Source organism: Narcine bancroftii, chromosome 9, assembly GCF_036971445.1.
Source record: "Narcine bancroftii isolate sNarBan1 chromosome 9, sNarBan1.hap1, whole genome shotgun sequence".
NCBI classification, from domain to species: Eukaryota; Metazoa; Chordata; class Chondrichthyes; order Torpediniformes; family Narcinidae; genus Narcine; species Narcine bancroftii.
This window is the reverse complement of record NC_091477.1, coordinates 84,277,652-84,296,222: the sequence shown is the minus strand read 5'-3', so window position 1 is coordinate 84,296,222 and position 18,571 is coordinate 84,277,652. Positions and strand designations below refer to the sequence as shown.

General features: G+C 39.4%; 2 long non-coding RNA genes across 2 annotated transcripts in view; one reads left to right on the top strand and one right to left on the bottom strand.

The window, feature by feature from the left end:
• Nucleotides 1-1,892: 1,892 nt before the first annotated feature.
• On the bottom strand, nt 1,893-16,414 carry LOC138742372 (uncharacterized). The gene is made up of 3 exons (XR_011344116.1): nt 16,211-16,414; nt 9,631-9,753; nt 1,893-2,056 (listed from the first exon to the last, which is right to left on the bottom strand). It is a non-coding gene; the product is annotated as an uncharacterized lncRNA (long non-coding RNA).
• Nucleotides 1,980-18,571, top strand: part of LOC138742373 (uncharacterized) — a 97,834-nt gene continuing 81,242 nt past the window's right edge. The window contains exon 1 of the long non-coding RNA XR_011344117.1: nt 1,980-2,214. This is a non-coding gene — a long non-coding RNA (uncharacterized lncRNA). The remainder of the gene's footprint in view (nt 2,215-18,571) is intronic.

The window sequence follows — 18,571 nt, the reverse complement described above, 5'->3', positions numbered from 1 at the left end:
CACTATTTCATCGTTCATATTCTTTCAATGAAGGCAAACAAACAATTAGAACTTTCAATTGCATGCTCTGCCTACAAGTTAATCCTTTGTAGTTACCAGCACACCAAGATCCTGCCACACAGCAATATTTTCTTGTGTCTTGCCATTTACATTTTTTTGTCTTATTCTTGCCATCAAAGTGAACATATTCAAATTTTCCTTGATTATATTCCATCTGCTGTCATTTGCTTAAATATGCATCACTTTCCAAATACTTTAAATTCTCTTTGTGGCTCATTTTTCCCACTGAACTTTGCATCTATTTCAAGAGATGTTGGATGATTCACACACAGTCTTTTCATGCAAATTATTGACAGTATATTAATAGTAAAGAGCAACTGAGGAAACAAATTCGACAACTGTACCTCCTGATAACCAGAATCAATTTTATGGTTCACCTTTATCCATTCTGGAGGTAACAATATTCAGTATTTCTTAGAAATGGGTGGTCTCAAGCAACCACAACATAACCTTTCGTCGTATGCCTATGAATGCCTTTATTTACACTTAAATTATCTACAGCGCAAACAATTTAATAACACATCATTATAATTTGACATATGTTTGGTTATATACTGCACTGACATAAATTTAATACATGTTCTTCTTCCCAATTACGGTATATTTTTGCGTGTAAGTCGAGTCACGAAACCCTAAAGAAATTCTCAAAAGGGAGTCGACTTATACAGCGGATATAATTTTGAGACCTTAAATTTACTGGAAAAAAACAAATTGACATAAATTTGGAGTAGAAGTCGATGCTGGAAGTACCTCTCCACCGCCGGCGCTGCTGCTCCCTGACACCTCCATAATGGCTCCTACCTGGGGCCCTGAGGTTGCCATCACTGTTCCTGCTTGGTAGGTCGAGGCTCCTGCTCCTGCTAGGAGCACAATGTTGGTGCTCCAGCTCTGTAGGCCATCGCCGCTGCTGCCTGGTAGGGCAAGGTTTCTGCTTCTGCCTGGAGCATGATGTCACTGCTCCAGCTCAGTGGGCTGTCGCCGTTGCTGTCTGGTAGGCTGAGGTTTTTTTTAAAAAACGTATTTAATTTTGTTACTTGTGATTGGGGTGTTTGTTTAAAAAAAAATTTGGGTTGTTCCTGGGAGGTGTAAGGTAAAACATCATGAGATGGGAATGTGTAGGGAGTTACCCTGTACAGGGCAGTAACAAGAAGGGGAGGTGTCCTTGTACTCCTGTTAGGTAAAACATCATGAGATGGGACCGGAGAAGGAGTCACCCAGTACTAAGGAGTAACAGAATGCATCCTTGTACTTACAAGATAAGAGAGACATTGATGGATTGAGAGGCAGGAAGCTAGCAGGGAAAGGATAGCAACAGTTTTAGTCATTGGACAAGTAATGATATGATGATGTTCTAAACATGTATCCAAGGGTATAAAAAATCACCATTTTGCTGATAACGGCAGAATGCATTCTCCGACTAACTTTGTTAGTCGCAAGTGTTACAATCCGGTAATAAAGAACAAAGAACCCTGATTTCGACTCAGTCTGGTGTTTGTCTCACTCATTCATGAACAATGCAGACCTAACAGAGGTCCAGACAACCTGAAAAATGGGGGCGACGTATATGCTGGATATACCATAAAAACCTTAAAATTAGGCTGAAAATGGGGGTCGATGTATGCTGGTCAACACACACGGAAATATACAGTTTTTTTTCTCTCCAGAGTAACATTGTTTTGTTTTTCCACATTGAGTTCTATTTGGCCTAATATCTTGAAAGATCAACAGAATTTTCTTTAGGCATTATTTCTTCAGTCCCCTTTCAGGAATTGATTTGCGAGAGTGTAAACAATAGTGATAATAAATATGATTCACATCTTATGATTTGCAGATTTATTTTATTATTTGGGTAGTCATGGCGGTGGAGGCACTTGGTCACAATATTGAGCACATAACCTGGGAAATTATGTTGCAGGTGGCACAAGACGTTGGTGAGATCAAACTTGGAGAATAGTGCACAGTTCTGGTCACCCAGATAAAGGAAAAAAAAGATGTCCTGTGGAAATAGTGCAAGAAAGATCCATGAGAACACTACCAGGACTGGTGGGCATGCACTAAGAAAGGCTGGATACGCTGTGACTTTTCTACATGGAGCACTGGAGGCTGAGGACTCACCTTGTAGAGGGAGATAAAACCGTGTGAAACATACGTAAGGTAGATAGTTATAGTCATTTTTCAGGGTTCAGGTCTAAAATTATACCACATAACACTACGTTTAAAGTGAGAGGGAAAAGTGTTAAAAGGGATGCAAGGGGCACCCTTTACACACAGAGGGTGGTGGGTTTGTGGAACGAGTTATGAAAGGAAATGCTGGAGGGGTGTATTCAACTGCAGAATTTTAAAGACATTAATTCAGCTAAATAGATAGGAAAGGTTTGGAGGGGTATATATTAAATTTAGGCAAATGAAACAAGCTTAGTTAAACAAGCTTGGCTGAGCATTGCCGAGAATTTGCTGTGTTCGAATATGGACTGTTTTATTTGCTGTGGAACGTAAATGGAATTGAACTTTGTTTAGTGGTCAGTGAATATCCCCACTTCAGACCTCATCATGAATCATGATTAAGGCAGCTGAAGATGGTTGGAATGAAGATTCTAGCTTGAGGAAATCCTGCAACTGGGATGATTGAGCTCTCACAATTATTCCTTTGTGCAAGGCATGACTTCAACTCTGAGACTGGTTCCCCCCCCCCTCCCCCCAATGCCTATAGTTGTCAGTGTAACTAGGCTCCTTGATGCCACACTCAGTCAAATATTGCCTTGATGTCAAGTGATTCTCATTCCCTCACTGGGATTCAGATATTTGTGCTATGTTTGGATCAAGGTTAAGAGGATATGCTGACAGCTCATTGAAAACTCATGCATTAAAAGCTCTGAGAATCTCTATTTCAGATTTTATATGGGTATTAACTTCTAAAATCTTTTAGAGTCTTATTTGACTTTCAAATTGAATGCTCATCTAAGGTCAAGAAACTGGAGAAAGCCGATGTACTGTAACATTTTTAAATCAAGACTGATAATGTCATATACTATAATGTAACAGAACAAACATTATTGTAATTATTTTAAGTAGAATTGTTCTAATATATTGAAGCAATTAGATTTTTTTATTCAACCCAAGCTACTGAAGACTCAACATAGTTTTATCACCTCACTATTGAAACAAATTCAGTATATAATAAATATTTATGCAATAAAATTAAACATTTCTGACATCTCACATTCAAATTGTTTCATAGATGTAAGATTTCAAAAATGATTCAAGTTTTCAAGGCACATTTTGAAAATTCTTAAGTCACACAACTGTGTTGAAATCACATCTTGTGACAAATCACACAGTGCAAGTATTACATCCTCAAGAGGTCAGAGGTTAGGAAAGCTAACCTGGGCTGTGAACTACAATGGTAATATAATTCACTTGCACCTGCAGTGTTTGTGAATTACAAATCTTTCACACTCTTGTAAACGACACTTCATTGAATGATCCTGACAATATATTATCAAGGAGCATCAGCAAAACAGAATGTTTAAAAGGTGATAACACTAAAATTGCTCTCACAGGATACCTAAGCAGCCATTTTATTATTGCCAAAGTACTTGAAATCCATATAGATGTTAGCTACTTGTTGCTAATGCGTCTTTAGGCAAAACATGATTATATTCGCACCAAAAGGAAAAAAATGTGACCAAAATGATTTTTATCATGAAATAGATCATTTTTTTTACACACCATGACTGGGAATTAATTGGAGTTGGTCATTCTCCAAATAAACCCACAAGAAAATTATTGGGAGGCCTTACCTTAATGAATTCTACTAACCAATAAAAAATAAATGGCCATTCTTGCATAAACTTTAATCTACTTTTTTCATTGCAAATCCACACCCTTTCAGATTTTTCCTGCCTGGAGTTGTTATTTTTTCCATTTGCTACTGATATGAAGGTCTGCAATAAACATTTAAATATATGAACTTTTAAAAGGTAAACACAAGTAGGGGAATATTGACAAGCCAATGGAATAAAAACGCTGTTTAGTTATTTAAATATTAATTTGGATTGTAAGAGGATTAATGAGGACAGCTCAAATGATCTGTTCCTGTTGATTGCCAGCTTCAAACTGGACATCATGATCATGTACATCAACTTGAATCCAAATCAGAATTTATTGTTCCAAGTTCAAGCCATTTTATGCTGCTTAAGGTCAGCCTGCATCATTTAAGGGGAAGGTGTATTCTGGCCAGCATGGATGCTCACAGTGTGGAAGGAAGTGAATCGGACCTCTGAAACAATGAAGGTTGGCGTAACTTGAAAGGAGTTTTCAGTCATTATTCTGGAAGTTTGCTGGACGAGGTGCAAATTCGGAAGTAGGTTCTACATTGACAGGATGCTGGGGCATATAGTCTAGGGAGTAGCCAGTAATGGAGGACAATGCCTTGTGATTATAAGCAAGGAAATGAATGCAGTCTTGCAGGTAGTTCAGAGACTTGAAATGCTATCATTCAGAACTAATTTTCATGCACTTCACCTCACCCTCAATCATGTAGTATTATTCGAAGCAGTACAAACTTCCAGCATTTTAGCAATGGCAGCCATTGACCTATTTCCCTCTCTCTCTTGTAGGATAAGGTCGTGCAACTCTGAAAACATGAAGGACTTCTCACAAATGTCTGAAATCTCACAGGGAATACACACTGAGCACATCCTTATTCTCAAAGTGTTATCAGAGCAGCTGTCACACAGACATTAGTGAATGGGAGGGTGGGAAAGGATTTTGTTTTCATTCCTAGTCCCCCAGCACACTTCTCACTTCCAACTCATCACATCTCTTTTATTTTCCATGCACCAAATGCATATATCTCTTTTTTTCACCTTTACCCTTTTCTAAGCACTCCCTTACCCTTGTGTCCTTTTCCTTGTGGGTAGTCAAAAGGTGCAACCTGAAGAAGTTGCAGAGAAACAACAAAAGCAGAGAGATGATGGTCACAGCCCCACTAAATAGAGCTGAAAACCCAGCCACCAGTTACGGACACTGCCAGAGAAGTGCTGAAAGGAAGAGGGAACAGCACAGATTGGGACAAACAGAAAGAAAAGCAGGGGATGAGATCTGCTGTACAGTACTCAGAAGACATTGGCCATAGAAAAGGCTGACAGATATGCATGATTATTATGCTACCAGACCACAAATATTCAATGCAATTAAGTATGGAATCCAGCAGAAATTAAGCAGAATTTGCCAACATTGTTACAGTAAAATCCCTGATATCTAGCATCTATGGGGATTGGTAAGTGCCGGACAAGTGAATTTTCTGCTTGCTAGAGATTGTGTGTTGCGTAATTGGCGAACTAACGGCGAGGTTCACAAATTTCAAACTTCTCTATTTTTTACCTCTTTATTTTCTACAATGTTTTTTTTGTCAGTTGCTTGATGCTGCCAGTTGTTTGAATTCGAGATAACAAGGCTTTTACAGTATGTCCATTGCAGAACACTTTGCACAAGGCTGCCACATAAACAGACTGCTGTTATGCAAAGCCAGCTTGTTGCCATTTTGGGTAAGGATTCCTGTTTATAGCCAATGCACACTGTTGTGGTGTTGAGATTGAATAGTTGAGGAAGTGACTAGGTTGCCAATTAAGTGGATGGCTTTGACCTGAATAGGTTTGAGATTCTCAAGTGTTGTACCTGCACACATCTAAGAAAGTTGAAAGTATTACATCTCACTCTTGACTTATACCAGTAGGTGGTAGGAAGAATCTGAGGTAATCAGGAACTCTTTTACCTTTCATAGGATATCCTCCCTCCAACTGATTCTGATGATCTTTATATGAATATGGCCAGTCTAACTACAGTCAAACTCCATTAATCTGACAAATGGCACTTTGGTGGTGCTAGACCAGCTGATTTTCCAGTTTATTGGATGTAATTTATATTAATATGCCAATAGTCTTTTAATTATACTTTTTACATTAAGTCATTGGTGAACAGTTGATAACCCTCCTGAACATTCAGTCTCCCCATTCTCCGAATCAATGTTTCATCAGATTCTCTATTTTATTAATATTTATGTAGTCAGTGCTTTGTTGAACTGGCTCTATTCTTCCATCTCAGTTCACAATAAATACCTTACATGTGTTTTCTTGCCAATTTCCAAATCTACTGTGTTTTTTTACTTTTAGCTGTGTCCAGCATTGTGAACCATAGCCTTTTGAACTCCGTTTCTTTGTTGGAAAAAAAAACTGTGGAAATTATAAACAATCCGTTTGGCTTAACATGCCAAATACTTATTTTGGTACATATTTTCTGATGTTCATAGATCACTCCTTTCGATGAATAATGTATTAAATGGACTTTTCCCAGTATTTGTGGCCCTATTTACACTCCAACTACATTGGAAGATTAGGATGGTGTTGAAAATAACCAACTTTAAGAGCTCATTTTTAGTTTCAAATTACATTCACAAACTCCTACTCACCTCCAGACCACAATCAGTGAAGATTGGTAATAGCTTCTCCTCCACAATCTCCATCCGTACTGGAACACCACAGGGCTGTGTTCTTAGCCCCCAGCTCTACTCACTTTATACCTACAACTATGTAACTCGATATGCTGACAATACCTCGGTAGTGGGTTGTATAAAGGAAGGGGATGTGTCAGCGTACAGGATGGAGATTGACAACTTGGCTGAATGGTGCACCAACAACATCCTTGCACTCAATCTCACCAAAACTAAGGAGTTGATTGTTGACTTCAGGAAAGGAAAGCCAGAGGTATACAATCCAGTGATCATTTGGGGATCAGAGCTGGAGAGGGTGAGCAAATTTAGGTTCTTGGAAGTCACACTTTCCTGCACACAACACACCAACGGCATCAAAAAGAAACCACATCAGTGCCTCTACATCCTCAGGATTTTGCAGAGGTTTTGTCTGGCACCAGAAACCCTGGCAAATTTCTAGAGATGTTTGCGGGAAAGTGTGCTGAACAGCTGTATCATGGCCTGGTATGCGGTCATCAATACCCACGACCATAAAGCCCTCCAAAAGGTAGTGGACACACAGCTCAGGATATTACAGGCAAAACCTTTCCCACCATTGTGTACATCTACAGGGAACACTGCCATCGGAGGGCAGCAGTAATCATCAAAGACCCACACCTCCCAGCACACACTCTGTTCTCACTGCTGCCATCTGTAAAATGGTATAGATGCCATAAGACTTGCACCATGTTCAGAAACAGCTGCTGCCCCTCCACCATCGGACTCCTCAACAACAAACTCAATCAGGAACTAATTTAAGGACTCTTACTTATGCACTTTATTGATTTTTTTTGGTTGCTCTCACTATAATCAGTTTGTTTACATTGGGTATCTGTTTACAGTTCTTTTTGATTGTTTACATGTTCACTCTGTGTGCAGTTTATTTTTTGCACTACCAATTAGTGGTAACTCTGCCGTGTCCACAGGAAAAAGGAATCTCAGTGTTGTATGTGAATGTCATGTATGTCCTCTGACAATAAATTTGAAATCTGAATAAGAACCATGGGATAGGCTTCTGCCTTTACTGTCTTGAAACACACTCTAGATATCCCTAGATAAATGCAAGTATAATAGGCCATTCATGTCTACCAGACCAATCGATAATTTCCTGGTTTCTCAAGCATTTAACTAATTTCTTAATCACCACAGTTAAGCTAACTTCTACTTCCTATTGATTCCATACCATAACTTTCTTTGTGTGACCTACTTGCTAATATTATTGTTAAATGTTTTCTATTTAGAAATTTGAGACTGTGCTGTGTTCTATCTCACAGATAATCACAAAAAAAAACACTTCCACAGATTCACTTTACTGGAATGAATATCAACGTAAAAAAATTGAATGAAGTTAATCTAGATTCATGAATGTGATATTAAGTTGCCTTGTATTCATGTCATGTAAAGTCATTCACAGGAATCATTTGTTGGATTTGACCAGGTTAGAATAAGTTACTGGGAAATTGTTTAAAACAAACCTTTAATGTAATTTGAACTTGATCAAAATATAGAGCATCAGATTTGATGTTTATCAGAAAGTAATCTTGTTATGATACATCTTTAATTTAAAAGGTGGGTATACGGGTGAAAATTTTATTGTTCATATTTGTGGATAAATTAGAAATAAAAGAATGGATGTGTAAATATCAAGCACCTTTTATGTTCTTAGATAAAATAAAACACATATATTTCTGATATTACAATATGGGAGAGCGAGGCATCTCAAAAACTCACTGCCTCTTAGTGAATGCTAGAATACAGAGTGCCAAATCCAAAATCTAATTTGGTTATTTGTGCTTTGAAGGTGGGTCTGTGGCTTGAGTCACAATAGACATTTTTAAGACAAAATTGTTAGTGCAACTTTGGGCGTGCCCTCAGTCTGGAGCATCATTGCCTAGGGAATACATAATGACAGGTAACCCCAGGACAAAACAGTTCAAAATTTGTGTTGTTGTATTGTTCAGGGAATGACATCAACTTGTGCACCCATTAATGTGGAAGTCATTTGAAGAGTACAAATTTCACTGAAGCAAGCTGGATAACCAAAGTAAAGCCAAATTATCTGCTTCACTCTGGAAAAGCTTGATTTTCAATTACAAAACAAAGCATCATGCAATTGAAGCCCTAAATAAATATAAGTATGAAGACCAAAATAGAATCTTAATTGCTGCAATGTGTAAATGCAAATGTAATTTTGAATCAGCTAAAGCTGTTTTTAATTCAGAAACTAAAGCAAATAACAGCTGTGAAACTCTTCCCCCAATTGTGTTGTAAATGGGAATTCCCAGTGCAATTACATTTCCTGCTCATTCAGAAACTGTGGCTCATGGTGTCCACTATTCCTCCGTGAAAGTTATTTGATAGGAAGACCTCAGACCTGGTACAAAACTGATACAAGGAAGCAGGAATCTGAGACCTCCATATAGGCTTCTGAGATTTGGCTTGCATAGAAAAGGCACTGGAGAAACATCATAATGTTTTGATGCAAACTCCTCTATTGGAAGGACACCAAAGTAATGCTAATATACTATCTCTGGCCATTATTCTATTCCATATATTTGTGGCCCTATTTACTCTTTGATTACATTGAAAGGTTAGGATGAATGACAAAAGACACCCAAAACAGTACTACATAATCTCTGTTGCACAGTCAGTTTACAGTTCTTTGTTTGTTTACATGTTTTACACTGTGTACTGTATATTTTTTGCACTACCAATTAGTGGTAATTCTGTCGTGCCCACAGGAAAAAGAAATCTCAAGGTTAGTATGTGATGTCATGTCTCTGACAATAAATCTGAAATCTGAAACGGGCACTCTAATCTTAGTTATGTCGTGGGAAGAGTGTACTAGACAAATAAGACAAAGATTCAAGTATTTACACTTCTGGAAAATGCAACATCCCCAATGATGCCTGTCAACTCTGGCCTCCGAATACTCAGTGTGGAGAAGGAATATTCAGGATGTTACCGAGACTTCAGACCATGAATCAGATGCAAGGAGAGCAAGCGGTGGAAGGAACCCGCCACCCTAACAAGTTAATTACCTGCTCCTTCAACCAATTCCTGCCCCATCAATGAATGAGTCTGCATTTCCCACATCAGTTGCTTTTGTCACTTCGGAGCTCAAAAAATTAAATTCGAAGTCATCCTTGATTCCAAGGGTATGTCTGAAAAAGAAGATATCTCAAATGACATTTATTTCAACAAAATAATTCTTATGTTTTGGTAGAAGTGAATAATCTTAATTAAAACATTATTTCTTTGCCCACTGACCCGAATATGCATAGGTGAGGCAGAAGCGATTCTCAGAAGGCTGTATATGCATTTGGTTCAGTGGGTGTTGCTAACTTGTAAATCCAGCAATAAAAAATCGTGGAGTTTAAAAATTAGTCATTGACTATTATAGTCAGATATGCATTTTAAATTTTATCATTTGCATTTTATCTTTCAATTTAAAATAAAAAAAATCTATTTGTTGTAACATACTAAGATGTTCATTCATTTAAAGGTGCTTGGACACATGAAAGTTGGTGCTACTGAAAACTATGGTCAGGTGTGATCTTGAAAGTGATGTGTCTGTAACACCCATGTTACAAGACCATCCTAAAATTGATTGAGATATGGAATCTTAAATCATGAACATCTCCTGAAAACAATCTATTTAAATAATGACTAAAATCCAGTTGAGAATATTTTTATCCCAAAACAACAATGACATTAATTCAATAAATTAACTAATGCATTATAAAACACTGATTTTCATACCTATACCAGCAGATAAAGTGCAATCTGTCACTTGAAAAGATAGCCTTAAATTTGTTTAAGTGACAGATTGTACTTTATCTGCCACTGAATTAGAAAATTTTATATCCATGCAGAATCAATGGCACTGCCTGTCGATAACTTGTTTCCACTCTAATTTTGAAAATATTCCCACGATTACTATATTAAAAAAATAACTTTTTGAATAAAATGAAACTTGGAATTATTCCACTCACACAAAATAAAGAACTTAAACTTAAAAAAAATAAACGTATACTGGCACTCCACTGCACCACAGATGGACTATTGCACTCTCCAAAGTGATGTCTTTTCGATAAAGTGTTAAATATACACCTTAACTACATTCTCAAACACAAGTTAGGGATCCCACAGCAATATTGTAAAGATATAAAAACAGAAAATGCTGGATAATCTCAACAGCTCAGGAGTATCTGTGGAAAGAGAAATGATAAATGGTTTAAGGTCTGTGATCCTTTGTCAAAACTGACTTAAGAAACTTAATGCTATTGTCCAATCCAACATGAATCCTCTTTTGTTGATCTAAAGTTGCTCATTAACAGACTGCTGTTCATGAACTTTTGCAGGGTAAGAATTGGCTGTGGTATTTCCTTTATTATAGCAACAGAATTTCAAGAGAAAAATAGATCTAAAATGTAATTGGTTGCAGTGTACTTTGAACCATCTTGAGCATTGAATATACTTTTCATGACTGTATTGGTGCTGCTTCATATGTTTATGCAGAACTCAATATTTTCATTACTTTTACTGCCAATTTCTACCCTGCCCTCACTATCAAAACATCAATCTATGACTCTTCCTTTCCCTTTCTGAACCTCAGATCCCCTATCCCCTTATCTCAGGGGATAAGCTGCTTATTAAAATCCTTTACATGCCGACGAACTCCCACAGCTGGATCGATTTCTCTTTGTCCTAGCTTGCCTTCTGTAAGAACTTTATTCCATTCTGTTTGCTCCTCTATCTCTGTTGTATTGATTCTGATGATATGAGAAAGGTCCATTACTGCGCTCTGCAGGTTTGGCCTGGAAGTCAGCCTGAAGAAAACTGAGGTCCTCCATCAGCCAGCTCCCCACCATGACTACCAGCCCCCCCACATCTCCATCGGGCACACAAAACTCAAAACGGTCAACCAGTTTACCTATCTCGGCTGCACCATTTCATCAGATGCAAGGATCGACAATGAGATAGACAACAGACTCGCCAAGGCAAATAGCGCCTTTGGAAGACTACACAAAAGAGTCTGGAAAAACAACCAACTGAAAAACCTCACAAAGATAAGCGTATACAGAGCCGTTGTCATACCCACACTCCTGTTCGGCTCCGAATCATGGGTCCTCTACTGGCACCACCTACGGCTCCTAGAACGCTTCCACCAGCATTGTCTCCGCTCCATCCTCAACATCCATTGGAGCGCTTTCATCCCTAGCGTCGAGGTGCTCGAGATGGCAGAGGTCGACAGCATCGAGTCCACACTGCTGAAGATCCAGCTGCGCTGGATGGGTCACGTCTCCAGAATGGAGGACCATCGCCTTCCCAAGATCGTGTTATATGGCGAGATCTCCACTGGCCACCGTGACAGAGGTGCACCAAAGAAAAGGTACAAGGACTGCCTAAAGAAATCTCTTGGTGCCTGCCACATTGACCACCGCCAGTGGGCTGATAATGCCTCAAACCGTGCATCTTGGCGCCTCACAGTTTGGCGGGCAGCAACCTCCTTTGAAGAAGACCGCAGAGCCCACCTCACTGACAAAAGGCAAAGGAGGAAAAACCCAACACCCAACCCCAACCAACCAATTTTCCCCTGCAACCGCTGCAACCGTGTCTGCCTGTCCCGCATCGGACTTGTCAGCCACAAACGAGCCTGCAGCTGACGTGGACTTTTTACCCCCTCCATAAATCTTCGTCCGCGAAGCCAAGCCAAAGAAGAAGATTCTGGAAAACACTCACCCAACCTTCATCTTCTCCAACATTGAGGAGGTGATATTATTAATCATCAAATGACATTCACTAACTTGGAAGTAGGAAGTTGAATTGCAATTTCACGTTGGAAGAAGGTTTTCTTTCTCTTTTTCTGGCTGGTGGGAAAGGAAGACATTAAAAATGAGGTTGTATCTCCTCTTGTAAATTATTTTGAGAAAGGGGATAAGTGTTGGTGAAAGACCCCAACAATGAAGACGCTGTTTACATCCGGTACCGCATGGATGGCAGTCTCTTCAATCTGAGGCGCCTGCAAGCTCACACCAAGACACAAGAGAAACTTGTCCGTGAACTACTCTTTGCAGACGATGCCGCTTTAGTTGCCCATTCAGAGCCAGCTCTTCAGCGCTTGACGTCCTGCTTTGCGGAAACTGCCAAAATGTTTGGCCTGGAAGTCATCCTGAAGAAAACTGAGGTCCTCCATCAGCCAGCTCCCCACCATGACTACCAGCCCCACATCTCCATCGGGCACACAAAACTCAAAACGGTCAACCAGTTTACTTATCTCGGCTGCACCATTTCATCAGATGCAAGGATCGACAATGAGATAGACAACAGACTCGCCAAGGCAAATAGCGCCTTTGGAAGACTACACAAAAGAGTCTGGAAAAACAACCAACTGAAAAACCTCACAAAGATAAGCGTATACAGAGCCGTTGTCATACCCACACTCCTGTTCGGCTCTGAATCATGGGTCCTCTACCGGCACCACCTACGGCTCCTAGAACGCTTCCACCAGCGTTGTCTCCGCTCCATCCTCAACATCCATTGGAGCGCTTTCATCCCTAACGTCGAAGTACTCGAGATGGCAGAGGTCGACAGCATCGAGTCCACGCTGCTGAAGATCCAGCTGCGCTGGATGGGTCACGTCTCCAGAATGGAGGACCATCGCCTTCCCAAGATCGTGTTATATGGTGAGCTCTCCACTGGCCACCGTGACAGAGGTGCACCAAAGAAAAGGTACAAGGACTGCCTAAAGAAATCTCTTGGTGCCTGCCACATTGACCACCGCCAGTGGGCTGATAACGCCTCAAACCGTGCATCTTGGCGCCTCACAGTTTGGCGGGCAGCAACCTGCTTTGAAGAAGACCGCAGAGCCCACCTCACTGACAAAAGGCAAAGGAGGAAAAACTCAACACCCAACCCCAACCAACCAATTTTCCCCTGCAACCGCTGCAACCGTGTCTGCCTGTCCCGCATCGGACTTGTCAGCCACAAACGAGCCTGCAGCTGACGTGGACTTTTTACCCCCTCCATAAATCTTCGTCCGCGAAGCCAAGCCAAAGAAGAGGTTTCAGATTATTAGATGGTAAAGTGGATTTGTGGACTCAGGGATGTCCATTGGTAGTCAAGAGGTCTAGTTGTGCAAGTGTGTAGCTCAGTGAAGGAGTGGGACTTGGGACTTCCAGGCTTTGGCTCAACAGGCTTTGGCGAAAGCAGGCGAGGAGGAAGATAAGCTGTATAATTTGCCTTTCTTAATAAGTTTAGAATTCAGAGTCATGCCTATGGGGGTTAGTGCTCTGTTCTGGGTGTCAGATGTGGGAACCATGGGTGACTTCCTCTTTGGAGCAATGCAATCAAGGCCTTATGGTCAGTCTCGACATTGATTGCTTGTCCTGACCCAAACTGATGAAATCTTTCACAGGCATATGTGATGCCGAGCAGCTCCTTTTCAATTTGAGCGTATCGCATCTCCACGTCTGTCATTGAGCGTGAAGCATACGCAGTGGGTTGCCAGTCATCAAATTTTTGCAGAAGAATTGCACCAAACCCACTATGTGATGCATCTGATGATATCTTGATGGGTCTCACTGGGTCATAAAACCTCAGAACTGGTTTCTCTGTGAGCAGTTTCTTTAGTTCCCTCCATGACTTTTCATGCTCGTGTTCTTTTCTGTTCGTCTTCTCAATGGAACCATCTTTTCTGAGATGTTCGATATGAATTTACCCATATAGTTCACCATTCCATTAAACCTCTGTACATCCTTTCTGCATTGTGGCCTTGGCATGTTCCCAATAGCAGACACCTTTCTGGGATCTGATCTGATGCTCTCACTGTCAATAATATCTCCTACAAATGTTAGTTCTCTCTATTCAGCTTCAGGTTTCCTTTCCTTGTTGCTTCCAGGACTTTCCTTAGTCTCCGTCATTGCTCCATTCTCGTGGTACCCCATACTATGATGTCATCCATTGAGATATCAACTCCGTCCAGGTGCTCATAGACCATATGGATAGTTTTGTGATACACTTCAGGAGCTGAGGCAATTCTGAATGGTAACCTTAGGAATCTGTATCTGCCAAATTGACTATTGAATCTGCAGAGTCTTGAACTTGCTTCATCTAATTTCAACTGCCAAAATCCTGATGATGCATCTAACTTGCTGAAAAACTTTGCATTGGCAAACTATAATATGATTTCTTCACATGTTAGAAGCTTAAAGTTTTCTCTCTTTACTGCTCTGTTTAGATCTCTTAGATCCAGGAAATTCTTTTTGTCCACAACAAGTGAACTCACCCACTCCATTGGCTCATCTATCTTTTGAATCATGTTCAGGCTTTCCATCCTGTTCAACTCTGTCTTTAGTTGCTTTTGAAGAGCAAATGAAAATTTTCTGCATGGATTTATTATCAGTGGCACACATTTATCCACTCTGTTCTCCTAGAAGGCAGCCTAGACCCTGAAAAAGGTAATTGTTCTCTTTCATGAGTTCATCATAGGTTGTCTCTCCTTTACTTTCCACAATGAGGACTCTTTTTACCAGGTTCTGTTTTTCACAGGGTGTTAAACCTAGTATGGCCTGTACATCCTTTGGTACCACCATGAATGCTAGCATATGCTCTTTGTCCTTTCGTTTCACTTTGACCATGCATTCTCCTTGCACTGGTATATCGGTCCCTGAATATCCTGTCACCTTCACTTTTGTTCCATACATCTTTGGTCTGGGTCTAATTTTCTTAAAATCAGTCTCTGATATTACATTAATTTGTGCTCCAGTATCCAATTTAACCAAAATGTATATTTCATTCACTTTTAATCTCAACATCCAATCTCTGTTTTCTTTTTTTGTTTTCAGTCACAATGTCACATCTCCCTTTCATTTATTACATGAACCTTGCTTTGTTGCACTTGGTCCCTACAGCAGTGGGAATAATGGTTGCTTTTGTTGCACATATTGCATGTTTTACCATATGCTGGACACTTTTTTGGAAAGTGTTGTGTACCGCATCGATGACATGGCCTTTCAATTTTGTTCACTGGCCATGCTTTTCTTTCCACTTTGACATGCTTTTTTGTTAAATGGTTTATGTCTGTTCTTGCTCACTGCATCCACTTTGCAACTAGTTTTACTAAACAGCTCTTTTGCCTGCAATTTTACAGTTTCTTTAGCCCTACAGAGTGCAATGGCTTTTTCCAGGTCTAGATTTTGCTCTCTTAGCAGTCTTTCCCTTAGATTATTATCCTGGAATACCACACACAAGTCTGTCTTTTATCTGCGAGTCAGTCAGTCCACCAAATTCACATGTTTTGTTTCTTCTTCTCAATTCAGTCACATACTGATCAATACTTTCTTCCGTTTTCTGTACACATAAAAAATCTGTGCCTCTCAAATGTAACATTATGTTTTGATATGCAGTATGCCTCAAACTGTTCCATTATTTTTTCCAGTTTCATTTGGTCTCCTTCAGCAGCAAATGTGAAGTTATTATACACCTCCAGGGCTTCATCACCCACGACATGTAAGAAAACTGACACTTTCACTTTATCACTTTTCCTGTCAGCTTTGACTGTCACTAAATACAATCCAAAATGTTGTTTGAATCTGTTCAAATTTTCAGCCATATTACCTGACAACTGAAGTATCGCTGGTGGAAATAATCCTTCCATTTTTCACTTTGTTATTTTCTTTTCACTGATCAGTTGCTGACTTTAGATTTTCCTTTTAAAGTATTTCCCACTTCTGACACCATGTTTCATCTTGTATTCGTATGTGAGAGTTCTTAGACAACACATGGATGAAGGAAAAGGTTCTTTACTTTAAAGTTGTTGTAAACAGCCCATGAGGCTGCAAGCCTCCATTACAGATCTTACATACAGCAGTCTCTTGCTCTTTGTCAGCCTCTGCTGGCAGCCAAGTATAATCGAACAGGAACTATATCCTTAAGACCTTGGTAATAGCAAATGCAACCATGATCGCTATCATTACAATTCTAATAACTAGGACTGGGGAGGCACTGGTGTGGTTGTATGCAGTTCCAGTGAAAGCAGTGCAGAGGAAGTATTGGAAACAAATGGTGTCAAAGCTAAATGGAAGGCAGACTGCGGAGACATTGTTTGGATAACTTGTAAGAACTGATGAAAAGGAAAGGCGACGAATCTGAAAAATAAAACAGACAGAAATGCATGCAGGACGTGAGAGGAGCCAAGTGATAGAGAAAGAGGGCAGTCTGTATATGTAAGAGAATGATTCATAAAGGAGATCGTATGAGGAAAAAAAGAATGTAGAAGAAAGCCTTTTAGTGATTGAAATCTGCACCAAATTATCTGAGCAATCTGAAACTTAATAATGTGGGCCAGACTTAATGTCAATTGACGGGAACTTTCTTTGTTCAAATGGAGAACAAGTGTGGCTGATGTAACTTTCAAGCATTTTATACTTGCTTTACACAATTCATGATTGGTTTCAGGCAAAAATGTAGTGCTTTAAACCTGTAGTTCAACATATTTGAGAAAAATATGTATTCCTCTCTCTACACTTATCAAAGACTTTTACTTTACATATTGACATTCTGCTAAAATTTGTACGATAAAAATGTTAACATTAGAAGTACCCATGATTTTTTTCCATTCAATAACCTTCTCTAGATCATTTGTTAATCTAATATATTGATAGTTTCATTCTGGGAAAGGTGGAAGGAAAGACATATATGAGTAACTAATGATAAGATTGACATGGAATAAAAAAAATCACCTTAATATATGGTTCAGTGGTATTTCACCTTTAACAATGCAGGTATGCGTGAGAACACTGAAGAAACAATAAATGCCAGCTGAGCAAATGTCTGTTGCAATGGGAAATGGCTTGAAATAAAATGACTCAATTCATATAGAAAAGAGAATTTTAGATTTACAGCATTGATATAATAGGTTACAAAGTGGTCCAGCTTCATATCTGCAATCGTGTCCTACATGACTCACTCCTCTCAATTAAATTATTCTGCAATTCTTAGCTGTTTTATTGTACACTTCCCTTGCAAGAATTTCTATTTGCTTAAGTTCATTTTCAATTCATGTAATTAGGTTAGACATCTCATTTCAGTATTTTCCTCCAAGATCATATCTTGGATTTACATATTATCTGCTTTCCCTGCCATTTAAATAGTAGCACAAATACAGTCTACTGGCATAATTCTGAAGACTCTAATTTGTTGGATGTTAGTCAATATTTTTCACAAGTCAAATTGGAAGTATGTGAATTAATGTATTGCAACCAAAATGACGGCTTTCATGAAAGAATTGGACAGGGGTACAATTGCCCCTGCTATTCTGGGGCAATTGTGTTCTCTTCACTGGCAATCTTACAGTGGCCCACAGTTGGCTGGCACATCCTAGATACTTCAACCTTCAAGGCCATACGGTGCCCTCCATTTCATGGATGAAGCTTTCCACAGCAGGACTGCATCACAGAGGGAGCACTGCTAGATGTAGCAGAATGAGAGGTAAACATAACTTACTGGTAGTTCATATTACTAAGATTGCTGATTTAATCCAGTTGCATTAGCCACGTTCTTACTAGTACCTCATACCACCTTACTTTCACCTCGAAGTAGGGCAGGTGAATAACTGGGGAAACATTCACTAGAGTGAAGCACAATGGCAAAGAGTCAATAAATTTTAGAGTTCATGTGTTTCTGTCACCCATTTTATTTATCAAATTATGAAATTCTGGCTTACAGCTTTAATAGCTTGCACAACAGGGATCACAAAACAGACTCTAAATGGGGGAGTGCCACATGATTATTGAGTCATAATATACCAGACTTGATTTGTTTTCTCTTTTGGCTTGGTTACTTATGGATTTGAAACAATATTTGCCACTTCTCAGCCAATGACTGAATGTTGTCTAAGTCTGAATGCAGAGGTAAAGTAATTCGGAATGGCATTGATTTTAACTGCCCCAGATAAAGAATGGAGGTTACCTATCTCTT